Source organism: Phyllobates terribilis, unplaced genomic scaffold, assembly GCF_046119375.1.
Source record: "Phyllobates terribilis strain yellow unplaced genomic scaffold, ASM4611937v1 Scaffold_9__5_contigs__length_417890890, whole genome shotgun sequence".
Taxonomy (NCBI): domain Eukaryota; kingdom Metazoa; phylum Chordata; class Amphibia; order Anura; family Dendrobatidae; genus Phyllobates; species Phyllobates terribilis.
Window position 1 is genome coordinate 149,686,755 of NW_027362769.1, and position 15,034 is coordinate 149,701,788.

General features: G+C 44.8%; 1 protein-coding gene across 2 annotated transcripts in view; it reads left to right on the forward strand.

The window, feature by feature from the left end:
* The window catches only part of CACNB4 (calcium voltage-gated channel auxiliary subunit beta 4), a 124,366-nt gene that overhangs the window by 37,741 nt on the left and 71,591 nt on the right, over positions 1–15,034 (forward strand). The window lies entirely within an intron of this gene.

Genomic DNA, 15,034 nt, shown 5'->3' on the forward strand with positions numbered 1-15,034 from the left:
TGGGGATCATACATGCATCAGCACCAGAGTCTGTCCATGCTAGGGAGAAAAGATTGTTCTGGGACTGTAGAAGGTAAAACAGTTGACTGAAGCTGCGCTGATACTCGAGAGCTAATGGAAGCAGCAGCATCTTGGATCTACAAACCTCACAACGAGGAAAGTCTGGAACTAGGAGCAGATTGCAAACTGCATACAACGGGGGTGGGGGGGTCTGTAAATGAACCATGTTGGACACATGTTTTTCCACATTGTAACCCTTAACATTTTTAAAAAAATATCACAGTTCTGCCCAAATATTATAATTGTGAAAGTGCTCTTATGTTAGGCTGCACAGTAGACTTGGTAGAGCAGCAGTTTGTGCTTCAGACCTGCCCCCCCTAAACAATGGACTGCTAAAGGGAAAAAAAAAATTAAATTGTGTTTCTGTTTCAGTAGAATTTTTTTTAATATATGTTAGACATATTTTGTTTCAATAAGTGTGGGCCAAGAAACAGCAATTCGGACTGGCTGTGTCTCTATTTTTTATTCTATTTATTTTTTCATTTAGTTCACTGTGCCCCCCATAAGGTTCTAGAAGACATTTGAAAAGGATAAGCGGGGGGCCCGTTTAACATGTTAATGAATTATTTTTATTGTTGATTGTTGATTTCTCCTGTAACTTGGGCTGGTATATTAGTCACAGTTACAGGGGAAATTTAACCTCTTCCCTTCCTTGCATAGGTGACTAGGTTTCCTAAAATCCAGCAGATCCTGATCTCTTCCTACTCCCAGCAATCACATGATTACTGAGTCCGGAGGGGGAAGGCTGCACTTCCTATACTGTATACATAGCACTTGTTTGGCACTGTGTATACAGCAATTGGGAGGGCAGAGTTGATAATAAACCATCTCTGCCTTCTGTATGGGGAGTCTGGCTGTGTCTGATACCCAGCTCACAACCCTCACAGCTGCATGATCTTGTGCAGCAGTTAAACTATGCAGTGACATTTAAGCACATCAGCACAGAGTAAAGTGTGGACCGCCTGGACGTTTAAAGTCTATAGGTGGTCTGCAACTAGCTAAATGAGTTGTTCACTCTAGGACAACCCCTTATAAATGGATCCAGGAAGGTGAAAAAAAATTACATTTCATACCTCCTGGACCAGTGTTACAGCCACTGATTGGCTGCAGCGTTCACATTTTTTGTCCAAGCGGAAAAAAAGTGTTTATTTCGCTTGAACAAAATGTGGGTGACCCATCTCTGACTATACAGAAGCGGTGCCAGTCCTGGAGGTATAATTTTTTTTCTATATTTTTTTTCCAACTCCTTGGACCATTAAACCTGCTCCAGTAGGGTACAACCCCATTAAAATAATTGACACCAGAACCTGGCATAAATTATAGTGTACCATCCAGTACCAAAGGGGATGGGACTAGCCCAGGGTTGGCCACCCTTTCTCTAGGGGCCCCATATCTGCCTCTATGAGATCACTGCATGCAGCTTTAATGATAGTTCACTGATGCATTTCTGATAATGATGGCAGCGGCAATGTGACCCTATTTTATGTTTGCAATTCCAAAGATTATTAATCTGTTTTACATTTCAAAGCATAAATGTGTGAAGTGTATCCAGAACGAGATCAGTTAGTTTCATAAATTCAGCTCTGTCACCACCTATTTGAAGTAAGTGGTACTGCGATTTCTTCACATCATTATGACCATCATGCACACAATAGATCAGTTGATATTGGATATCTAAAACGATTCCATTATTCTGATGTTCTAATTATGTATCTATTTTACTTACTAATACATTTACTGTTTTTTTTTATTATTTTGCACATTCTCAGGGTTTAGAGAAGACTCAGTGCAAAAGAAGGCACAGTACAAAAAACAACAAAAATTGGTCTTGAGCCCCCCGATTTATAACAGCTTTCTGGTGAAAAAATTGATTGAAGTGTCACAAAAAGTTTGTTCAACTTATAGTTGTGCAAAATATTTGCCACTTTTGTAGTTTGTACAACAGTCCCGGCAGCTCTGCCAAGTTTTTGAAAACTGGAAAAACCTTGGCCAGGAGGGGGCATTGCCGATAACAACTGGTTAGTTCAGTTTTGTGGCATAAATAATATCAGAAATGTGCGCCAGCCCTTGTTTGGAGTAAGATTTCTTGCAGCTGAAAGCAGCCCAAAATTAATTATGATATACGCCACTTACGTACAGTACAGACCAAAAGTTTGGACACACCTTCTCATTTAAAGATTTTTCTGTATTTTCTTGACTATGAAAATTGTACATTCACACTGAAGGCATCAAAACTATGAATTAACACATGTGGAATTATATACTTAACAAAAAAGTGTGAAACAACTGAAAATATATCTTATATTCTAGGTTCTTCAAAGTAGCCACCTTTTGCTTTGATGACCGCTTTGCACACTCTTGGCATTCTCTTGATGAGCTTCAAGAGGTAGTCACCGGAAATGGTCTTCCAACAATCTTGAAGGAGTTCCCAGAGATGCTTAGCACTTGTTGGCCCTTTTGCCTTCACTCTGCGGTCCAGCTCACCCCAAACCATCTCGATTGGGTTCAGGTCTGGTGACTGTGGAGGCCAGGTCATCTGGCGTAGCACCCCATCACTCTCCCTCTTGGTCAAATAGCCCTTACACAGCCTGGAGGTGTGTTTGGTGTCATTGTCCTGTTGAAAAATAAATGATGGTCCAACTAAACGCAAACCGGATAGAATAGCATGCCGCTGCAAGATGCTGTGGTAGCCATGCTGGTTCAGTATGCCTTCAATTTTGAATAAATCCCCAACAGTGTCACCAGCAAAGCACCCCCACACCATCACACCTCCTCCTCCATGCTTCACGGTGGGAACCAGGCATGTAGAGTCCATCCGTTCACCTTTTCTGCGTCGCACAAAGACACGGTGGTTGGAACCAAAGATCTCAAATTTGGACTCATCAGACCAAAGCACAGATTTCCACTGATCTAATGTCCATTCCTTGTGTTCTTTAGCCCAAACAAGTCTCTTCTGCTTGTTGCTTGTCCTTAGCAGTGGTTTCCTAGCAGCTATTTTACCATGAAGGCCTGCTGCACAAAGTCTCCTCTTAACAGTTGTTGAAGAGATGTGTCTGCTGCTAGAACTCTGTGTGGCATTGACCTGGTCTCTAATCTGAGCTGCTGTTAACCTGCGATTTCTGAGGCTGGTGACTCGGATAAACTTATCCTCAGAAGCAGAGGTGACTCTTGGTCTTCCTTTCCTGGGGCGGTCCTCGTGTGAGCCAGTTTCTTTGTAGCGCTTGATGGTTTTTGCAACTGCACTTGGGGACACTTTCAAAGTTTGCCCAATTTTTCAGACTGACTGACCTTCATTTCTTAAAGTAATGATGACCACTCGTTTTTGTTTACTTAGCTGCTTTTTTCTTGCCATAATACAAATTCTAACAGTCTATTCAGTAGGACTATCAGCTGTGTATCCACCAGACTTCTGCACAACACAACTGATGGTCCCAACCCCATTTATAAGGCAAGAAATCCCACTTATTAAACCTGACAGGGCACACCTGTGAAGTGAAAACCATTTCCGGTGACTACCTCTTGAAGCTCATCAAGAGAATGCCAAGAGTGTGCAAAGCAGTCATCAAAGCAAAAGGTGGCTACTTTGAAGAACCTAGAATATAAGACATATTTTCAGTTGTTTCACACTTTTTTGTTAAGTATATAATTCCACATGTGTTAATTCGTAGTTTTGATGCCTTCAGTGTGAATGTACAATGTTCATAGTCATGAAAATACAGAAAAATCTTTAAATGAGAAGGTGTGTCCAAACTTTTGGTCTGTACTGTACATGTGGTGTACACAGTTAACATAGGAGTCACCACTGCTACTTTGATCTCTGTTGTTTGGCTGCAGCAGTGACATCACATTTTATGACCATGACATGTACCCAGTAGTGATGATCAAGCATGCTCGTAAATCTCGATCAACGAGCATGCTCGATCATCACTGGTACTCAAGTGAGTTGTCGCTTCACCCACCCTATTCACTCGCCTCACCAGGTAAAACTGACAGGGCTGCTAGAAAATTTGAGCATATAGTGAGTTGAAGAACCAGCCGTGTGGCTTCCTGCACTATGCTTTGACCTATGTCCAATCCACCTTTTCCCTTTTATTTGGGTATACTATTTCATTTTTGGCAGCCACAACCTCTGCTGGCCAAACGCAAGAAGAACAGCAATGATGACATGGAGAAGGGGAGAACAGCCTTTCCCCTGTGTACGACCACTTTGAACTGCCACTAATAGTATTGTTACTCACCTGTCTCAGCTCCAGCGCCGGGCCTTGCTCCCTTCTCCTATGTCTGTCTCCCTTTGCAGTAGTCCTGATATCATCACTCAAGGCCTTTATAGTAGCATTGTCCACAGTGTCCTCAAACTTGTCAGGACTTTGCTACTACTTTATTCGGCTCAGCTCCAGCCAAGTGTCTATCAAAACCTCTGCTACTCCTGATTTCCATGTTACCATCAGATTTATCAACATTATTTCCAAGCTTAGTTCAGCTTACTAGGTGTTGCCCACACCAACTTCTCAGCAAGCAAACTTCCAATTTCTTACAATTGTTTTCAGTGTTGATCACATCTGGCCTCTGTGGTCAAAGTAACACATCTTTTCAAGGGAGTCTCCAGTTTCTCTATACTTCACTGCTATCCTGTGGTTAACCATTTCCTCTCTACAAGTCCCAGTTTGCATTCCCTACATCACTGCTATTAACCATTTTCCTGCTGGAATATACCAGACAGAATTTGTTTTTCTGCCATACCAGTGATTAACCATTGCCCTGCAGAACTATACCAGACTGTATGCCTGTGATTAACTTCATCCATGCTGGAAAATATCAGGTTCCTATGCAGTTATTGTTAACTTGTATGTCTGTGCTACCTGCTCTGCTTATTTGCTATCCTGCATGCCCTGCTGTCCTGGATCTCGCTGATCCATGTGTCATTCATCAAGATCTGATTTTCTACACCATTGCCTCCAATCTGTGCTGTTTACTCAGACCGTCAGCTTAGAGAATCCACTTTATCAGGTGAGCCCTTAACAGGTATAATACACAAAAGAGCAAATGAAGGTCAGGAAAGGAAACAAGAAATAGAGGACCTGGACAACACAGAGGGGGATAAAGTAAACACATGAGGTCTTGGAAGTTTCTGCCCAGAGACAAGCCAGGCCTGGAAGAAGTCGTGATGATGGTCTGAAACAGACAGAAAACAAAAGAGAAAGTGAACTACTCCAATCAGAAAAGACATCACCTTTGATTTTTTTTTTTTATGCATAAGGGGTGGTATGAAAAACTTACAACTTGAGGCTTGTGACAAGACTCTAGCAACATCTTGGGCTGCAATCATTGGTCACTTAAGAGATCCTGAAAAACTGCTGAAATTAATGGTGTTCCTTCACCGGCGGGTATGAATTAAAATTATGAAGGGAATGGAAACCCAAGGTGAACTCAACTCTTAGGTGATGACATTGAGAATTAAACCAATTAGGGGACCCAATATAACTGTATTTTAGCCATACTTGCCAACAACCCAGAACGTCTTGGAGAATCTGAGAAAAAGGAGAGATCCCCTGGATTACAAGAAAGGTCAGGTGATGACTTCCGAAGGCAACTGATGGGTATGTGAGACAGCAGCTAGGAGTAAGCAAAATCCATCCCGAACAGGATCCCAACTGAGAATTACCATTTGTGTTCTGCAGATTGTTAAAGGGGACATAATAGGCTAAAGGGGCACGTTGAGCATTGTTTTAACTTGTAACATGATGTTCCAAAAGAGGAGCTAAACATGAACAGCAAAGATATACTGTAAGACTAGGGCTAAGATATACTGTAAGACTAGGGCTCTTTCTTCAGTATTATATCTTTCCTAGAAGCAGAGTAACTTCCATAGGGGCTGTTGAGAGAGGTGTCCGTGCATTAAATTGCGTTTCCAGCTCCCGACAGATAGTCATAGTCAAGTTTCTGCAGCTGCCACAAGGGGAAAATGACTTTAAGATGTTTGCAGTAGTCTCTGTATAAATCCATATTCAGTGAGCTCCCCCTAGAGGTGGCCACAGACAGACATTTTTTTTTACTAAATGAAGGAAGCAGAGGATTTGGAACTCCATAAGACAAATGTATCAATGTATTAATGCTGGTTTTCTAAGTTGCAATGTTATGTTACATTTTGATAAGGGGCCCTATAATTTCTGTAGATGTCCCTATATAACTGTTATGCACAGTTAATATCCCATCTGCGTCTTTAAATCCCCCTAGATTTTTCTGTCTCCAGCGCTTTTCTTCACTCAATTTGTCAAAGTCTGACGGAAATGAGTTTGTTATTGACACAACTGGAGAAAAATGATAGGTGCCTACATCCGAAGCTTACACCATTAGGCTAAGCATTGGGTAAAGTTTATGCACCCTCTACAGGAAAATGAATGTGCTACTGAAAAAAAATGACAAATGCTTCAAAAAATAATTTTATACTCCCACAAAGTTAATTAGTCCTAGCTTCAATTATACCTTATGCTACAGTCTGTGGAAAGCAATATAATCAATACCTGGATATCCACGGCCCTATAATTGCTCTTCCTGTCTTCTAAGAGATTGAAGATGGGGGCAATAAAAAAGGAGGCACTTACAGCATGAAAAGTATTTCTAACCAGATTGTAGTGGAAGGATATATACATCAACTGATATGTGCCCTCCAGGTCTGATCAGCCAGTGGCAAGAAATACAGACAAAAAGAATTTTACTGGTGGCAATTGATTTCTACTAGTTTGCAGTGATTGTTGGTATAACCGGATAGTGCCTGTGGCTCTCAGCATATGCTGGAAATTATAGTTCTGCAACAGCTGAAGTGCCCCATGTTGGAAATCAATTTGGTTAGGAATGGTTGAGCCCCTCTACCACATAAGAAGACACTAGTGTTATAAATGCCACTTGGTTGTTTCATATTTTGCATTGGAGGTTTATAGGGGCTTTACTAAACTTTTATCTTTAATTTACTTACTCTCCAGGCATTGCAAAGTCATTAATTTTTTTAATATACTTCATTACCTTATTTTTCTTCCTTCTTTCCCAGATACTGATGTTACGCACCTGTCCTAAATTAGAGCTCTGCTCCCCTCACTCCAGTCCACTTAACACGTCGGGCTTTGCAGGTGTCCTGATGTGATCCTATGTGATCATCTGCATAGGCATTTATAAGGCCGACCAAGACACACACCTGTGTCTTGGTATTAAATCTCTTAGTTTGTTGGTGTTCCCGGTCTCCCGGGACTTCTGCTACGTGTCCACCTGCGGCTTCCAGGACGTCTCCTACCCGCTTATAGCTTCCAGGACATCATTAAGACTTTTAGTTTGCTTCTGCAACATGTCTGCCTGCGGCCTCTAGGACGTTTCATGTCCATTTTTTGGTTCCAGGACTTCTTCTGCTATGTGTCTGCCAGTGGCTTCCTGGACGTCTCCTGACCGCTTGAAGCTCACAGGACCTCATTAAGACTTTTAGTTTGCCTCTGCTACGTGTCTGCCTGTGGCTTCCATGACATCTGATGTCCGCCCGTGGCTTCCATGATATTCAGACTTTCTAGTTACTCAGGGTTCTGTCTGCTATCTGTTCCCGGTCTTCAGGGACCTCTGCTATGTGTCCTCATGTGACTTCCAGGACGTCTCCTGTCCGCCTGCAGTTTCCATAGTATTAAGACTTTCTAGTTACTCTGGAGCGTTGTCTGTAACTTGTCTGCGGTTTTCAGGATGTTTCCTGGCTGCTTGTGGCTTACAGTAACTATGCTACCAGTCTGCGTTCCTGGACATCTCCAGTCTGCCTGCGACTCCTGTCTATCTGCGGCTTCCAGTAACTCTCCTACCTGTTTGCGCTCTCCTGGATGTCTGTGGTCTGCCTGCGGCTTCCAGTTATCCTGCTATCAGTCTGCGGTCTCCCAGACATCTCTGGTCTGCCTGCAGCTTTCAGTAACCCTGCTACCTATCTGTGGTGTCGAGAATGTCTCTAGTCTATCTTCTTGTTTCCAGTAACTCTACTACCTGTCTGTAGTCTCCCAGACGTCTCATGTCAGCATGCGACTTCCAGTAACCCTGCTACTTGTCTGCAGTCTCCCGGACCTCTCCCGTCTTTTTGCATCTTCCAGTAACCCTGCTACCTGTCTGCACTCTTCTAGATGTCTACAGTCTGCTTGCAGCTTCCAGTAAGTCTGCTACCTGTCTGCGGTCTCCCTGATGTCTCCGGTCTGCCTGTGGCTTCCAGTAACCCTGCTACCTGTGTGCGGTCTCCCAGAGGTCTCTGGTCTGCCTTCGGCTTTCAGTAACCCTGCTACCTATCTGCGGTCTCCCAGACATCTCTGGTCTGTCTGCGGCATCCAGTAACCCTGATACCTGTCTTTGGTCTCCAGGATGTCTCCGGTCTGCTCGCAGCTTCCAGTAACTCTGCTACCTGTCTGCGGCCTCCATGATGTCTCCTGTCTACTTGCAGCTTCTAGTAACTCTGCTACCTGTCTGCAGTCTCTCTGATGACTCCAGTCTGCCTGTGACTTTCAGTGACCCTGCTACTTGTTTGCGCTGTTCCAGCCATCTCCAGTCTGCCTGCAGCTGCCAGTAATTCTGCTACCTGTCTGCGGTCTCCCGGACGTATCTGGTTTGCCTGCGGCTTCCAGTAACCCTGCTACCTGTCTGTGATCTCCAAATCGTCTCCAGTCTGCCTGCGGCTTTCAGTAACTCTGGTACCTGTCTGCATTGTTCCAGATGTACCCACTCTTCTTGCGTCTTCCAGCAACCCTGCTACCTGTCTACGCTCTTCCAGACATCTCCAGTCTGCCTGCGGCTGCCAGTACCGCTGCTACCTGTCTGCGGTCTCCCGGACGTCTCTGGCCTGCATGCGGCTTACAGTAACCCTGCTACCTGTCTGTGATCTCCAGGACATCTCTGGTCGGCCTGCGGCTTCCAATAACTCTGTTACCTGTCTGCAATGTCTCAGATGTCTCTGGGCTTCTTGCATCTTCTAGCAACCCTGTTACCTGTCTGCACTCTTCCAGAGGTCTCCAGTCTGCCTGCAGCTGCCAGTAGCTCTGCTACCTGTCTGTGGTCTCCCGGACATCTCTGGTCTGCCTACAGCTTCCAGTAACTCTGCTACCTGTCTGTAATCTCCAGATCGTCTTCTGTCTGCTCGCAGCTTCCAGTAACCCCGCTACCTGTCTTTGGTCTCCAGGACGTTTCCTGTCTGCTCGCAGCTTCCAGTAACTCTGCTACCTGTCTGCGGTCTCCCTGATGACTCCAGTCTGCCTGTGACTTTCAGTGACCCTGCTACTTGTCTGCAGTGTCTCAGACGTCTCCAGGCTTCTTGCATCTTCCAGCAACCCTGTTACCTGTCTGCGCTGTTCCAGACATCTTCAGTCTGCCTGCAGTTGCCAGTACTTCTGCTACCTGTCTGCAGTCTCCCGGACGTATCCAGTCTGCCTGCGGCTTCCAGTAACCCTGCTACCTGTCTGTGATCTCCTGATCCTCCAGTCTGCCTGCGGCTTCCAGTAACTCTGCTACCTGTCTGCAGACAGACACAGCAGAATCCCACTTAAAGGGACTGTCAGACAGCAGACATCCGCTTAAAGGGTATGTCACACAGCAAAAACAACCGCTTAAAGGGAATATCACACATCTCTGGTCTGCCTGCGGCTTCCAGTAACTCTGCTACCTGTCTGTGATCTCCAGATCATCTCCGGTCTGCCTGCAGCTTAAAGTAACTCTGCTACCTGTCTGCGGTGTCCCAGACGTGTCTTGTGTCTTCCAGCAAGCCTGCTACCTGTCTGCGCTCTTCCAGAAATCTCCAGTCTGCCTGTGGCTGCCAATAACTCTGCTGCCTGTCTGCAGTCTCCCAGACGTCTCCAGTCTTCCTGCGGCTTCCAGCAACCCTGATACCTGTCTGTGGTCTCCCGGAGGTCTCTGGTCTGCCTGCTTGTTTACAGTAACCCTGTTCCCTGGCTGCGGTCGTCTCTAGTCTGTCTGCAGCTTCTAATAACACTGCTACCTGGTTGCTGTCTGCCTGACGTCTCCGGTCTGCCTGCAGCTTCCAATAACCCTGCTACCTGTCTGAGGTCTTTGTTCTGCCTGCGGCTTCCAGTAACCCTGCTACGTGTCGGTGGTCTCCAGGACTATCCAATCTGCCCGCGGCTTCCAGTAACCTTTCTACCTATCTACCACTGGTAACTGGGTAACTGTATGCTTCAGAGTAGTGGGCTGGGGGGTGATTTGGGTTGCAGGCTGAGCGTGATGTACAGAAAAGTCATTAAGGGGCCATTGAGTGTTTCAGACCCTTCCTGACCACCTGATACTGGTCAGATCTGAGTGATTCCAGACTGGTACAGGTAAACTGATAGATAGCTTTTTGATGAGTATCAGACAGGCACAGGCTGGACATAAGTCTGCGTGAAGTTGCATAACTTTTTATAATACAATTATTAAAGGTGTTGTCTTGGATTAAAAAAAGCGTTTATTTGATTTTTTTAACCCCGAAAATATTGCCACTTTTATCCATGGCCTGGTTTTACTTATTTACCCCTTCCCGGCTGGGCACTAGGCGGATTTTCATACTTTGTGTTTTCGATCTCTCCTCCCCCTTTTTCAAGAGACATCATTTTTTTTGTTCCATTTACATAGCCATATGAGAGCTTTTTTGTGTGTGTGTGGCGAGCTGCCATTTTTATTGGTACTATGATGGGGTACATTCAATGCTTTGATTGCTTTTTATTGCATTCTGGCTTTTATTTATATTTTTTATGCCTTTTACAATATGCATTAAAGAATTTTATCATTTCATAGATTATATATTTTTTTTGCATGGCGATACCAATTTTTTTTTATTTTTAATTTATGTTTGGATTGGGAAAAGGGGTTAGATTCAAACTTTTATGTTTTTTATTCTATTTTTTTTTAAATATTTGAAAACTTATTTGAAATTAATTTTTACTTATTTTTTAGCATCTCCCTAATGGACCTGACCCTTGATTGTTTGCACTCTTATACCATATACTGCAATATTTTGGAATTGCACAATATGTTAAAAATCACAATCTCCCATCAGCTTCATGGTTAAGAAGGCCTTCAACAGGGCATTGGCTCACATGGCTATCCATCAGCACCCCATAATCATGTCATCGGGTAGGGATGGGCGCCGGAGCAGACACCCACCCACACTGCACCACTTAAATATCATTGTCAGAGATTGACACCAGTCTGTAAGTGTCTAAACAGCAGCAACTGGAGTAATCTCTGGTCGCTGCAGTTAGAGGCAGGGGCAGGGGCGGAACTACCGCCCGTGCAGCCGGTTCATTGAACGGGGGCCCCGAGGGAGAGGGGGCCCCTTCAGCCTCCAGCAGGGCCGCCATCAGGGCATGACTGCCCTGACTCCAGTATGGGGCCCAGCCGGTAGGGGCCCCCTTGGGGGCCCCCCTCTTGTGCGTCTCTCTCCTCATGGGGCCCCCGGCCCCATGCTAAGCGCCGGGGCCGGAACATCTCAGCGCTGCGCTGCTGCGGCAGCGCTTTCATGATTCCCCCGACTTCCGGTCATGTGACGGCACCGTCACATGACCGGAAGTCAGGAGAACCTGGTGTCATCGATTTGGACGAGCGCCAGGATTCTGCAGGGATCGCATGGGGGTAAGTATAACAAGTTTTTTTTTTTTTTTTTTAAATACAATTTACTAGGAGTGGGGGGAATGGGAGGTGCACATGTGGGGGAGGGGAATGAGAGGTGTGCACATGTGGGGGAGGGGGATGAGAGGTGTGCACATGTGGGGGAGGGGGATGAGAGATGTGCACATGTGGGGGAGGGGGATGAGAGATGTGCACATGTGGGGGAGGGGGATGAGAGATGTGCACATGTGGGGGAGGGGAATGAGAGAGGTGCACATGTGGGGGAGGGGAATGAGAGAGGTGCACATGTGGGGGAGGGGGATGAGAGATGTGCACATGGGGGGGTGAGAGCTGCACATGGGGGAATTGGGAGAAAATGAGCTGCACATGGGGGAATTGGGAGTAGGGGGATAATGAGCTGCACATAATGAATGTGGGGTGGGGGACAGTAAATGATAAATGATGATGGGGTGGGGAGAGCAGGACATGATATAATGAATTGGGGCAGGGGGTGCATGTAAATAATGAATGCGGGGAGCAGGAAGTATAGAGTAGGGGGCGTTGCGGATGCAGGAGTGTAACTGGTAACAAATTGGCGGAAAGAGTAGAGGTTCTAATTAAATTATATATTAAGTGCCTATTTACAGTTAATGGGGGCACCGTGGTGGATTACAATTTATATTTGGAATGGTAGGTTGTATAATAACTAACCATATATTGATGGTGGATACAAGTCTGTATTCAGCTGCGTAATGTAGAAGTTGGGGAATGTGCTCTAGATAACTGTGTTATTTTATGCAGAGACGAGTCCTGGCTGGAAGACGTAATGGCGGTCTGTGCTGGATGAAGGAGAAAAGCGTAGCTGAAGGACTTCACCTAGAGACGTCACCAGTGAGTCAGTGTATTACATGTACACTTACACTATATACTATGTACCGGGCTCCTGTGTATAATGTCACTGGTGATCACTGTATTACCTGTACACTGACACTATATACAGAGCTCCTGTGTATAATGTCACTGGTGATCACTAGATTACCTGGACACTTACATTATACATACCATGTATAGAGCTCCCGTGCATAATGACACTTATGGTAATATTAGTAATGTGGTGGTAATATGTGGTCTGGTCATGGTGTGGCAGTTTTTCCCCCTTCTGTGTGGTATTATTCGGTCACTATGTTGTGGTAATATGTGGTCTGGTCATGGTGTGGCAGTATTCCCTGTATGTGGTATTATTGGTCATTTTTAAAAAAAAATGTATATGACACATTCCCTTAAAGAAAACTAAATAAAAATATATCTAAAAAGAGTATTGGATATTTTAAGAAAATTTTAATAGGTTAGAGTAGGGCCCTGCCAGAAGAGTCTACCTTATCGTGGTGGCGGCTTTAAAAATCTTTTGGCCAAAACAAAAGCTGATGGCTATGCATGTGGCACCGTCTGGTGGCAGCGACGTGGACGAGCGCCAGGATTCTGCAGGGATCGCATGAGGGTAAGTATAACAAGTTTTATTTGTTTTAAATACAAGTAGTTAACTAGGAGTGGGGGGGATGAGAGATGCACATGGGGGGGGGATGAGAGATGCACATGGGGGGGGATGAGAGATGCACATGGGGGGGGATGAGAGATGCACATGGGGGGGGGTTGAGAGATGCACATGGGGGGGGATGGGAGATGCACATGGGGGGGGATGGGAGATGCACATGGGGGGGGATGAGAGCTGCACATGGGGGGGATGAGAGCTGCACATGGGGGGGATGAGAGCTGCACATGGGGGGGATGAGAGCTGCACATGGGGGGGATGAGAGCTGCACATGGGGGGGCGAGAGCTGCACATGGGGGGGGGGTTATGTTTAGATAACTTTGTTGCCTTATGAAGCGCAGGGGGGGGGGGCCCAAAAAATTTCTTGCACAGGGGCCCACTACAGTCTGTGTCCGCCCCTGGGCAGGGGTACTTGTACTGTGCGGAGCAGATTCAGTTTTTGAGCTCGCTCATACATGTACACCCAGCGTGGGATGTACTGGTATGTCGGAAATTTTGGAAAGGGTTTAAAGGGGTTCTCAGCTCTTGTCCAAGAGATCGCTACTGATCGGTCTGGGTGCCGGTTGTTGGACCGCCACTTATTTGATATTTATGACCTATTCTAAAAATACGGCCGGTTTCACACATCCATGAAACACGGACTGTGCAAGCATTGGAATACCCGGACCAACTCTTGAGTCTCCTGACTTGAGCTAACTGCTTTATATATGGCTCTGAAGCAGTTAGTTCAAGAAACAGGGTGATCAGGACAAGTCTTCTGATATGAGCATAAGGTCTTCCGATCTGACGTAAGTCATCATTTTTTACACGCCCAGACAACCCCTTTACTCCTTTAAAGAGGTTTTTCGGAAACCCCCTTACTCATGGCTACAGTTTGTTTGCAAAATTGCAAAATGTTCTTTTCTCACCCTTCCCAGGTCCAATGCTAAGGCTCTACCTCTGCTTCCGGTGCCTGTTACTGTCTGATGTTGACACAGCCAATAACTGATTGCAGATATGTGACATCAGCATTTCAGACAATAACAGACACCGGCAGCAGTGACGGAGACTCAGTGCTGGACCCAGGGACGGTGACTAAAGCGCAGTTTGTTTGTTTTGTTTTGTTTTTTAAACAAACTGCAGACAGAAGTTTTCTGAAACCAAAAATCCCCTTTGAGGATGATTTTGGGATATTAGTTTGGGCTTGAATTCTACTTACAGGGTTTGTTTTGCTATTTCTGAGATATAGTTGGGTCACGTCATTACGCTTCCTGGGATGTTGTCACCCAACTTTTCCTAAATCCTGAAAGGCAAATATTACTTCTTATTATTTCCAAAAATTATGGCAAGATCTGTCTTTCAGGATTAAAGGAACATTGTGTTGAAATGTCTGCGGGTTTTGCATCACCCAACTTTCCCAGGAACTACTGCAAAATAGCTGAATGAACAATATTATACATTGGGTAACAACTTTGCTTCATGCCTATTCATCACCCTATCACATCCCCTAACCATTTCCCGATTATTTATTTTACTCTACAAATTATTCTTACAGGTTCCTTATAATCATAAAAAAAAAATTATTTGGAAGAAATGGAAAAACTAAATGGGAACAGACTTGGAAAAATGTTATCTTTATTGAGTAAATAATTTGTAGCTAATTGTTTATTTTTCTTTTCACTGTGAATCTATTTAGAAAACAAAAATCGTTCAAACAACAAATAAAAACCGTTGCAATATTTTATTTAGGCTATGTTCACACATCATGTTATTTTTTCTGCGTCACAAATCTGCTGCAAAACCTGATCTTCGAGGGCATTTTGTTCTGGGTTTTTCTTGCAGTTTTGG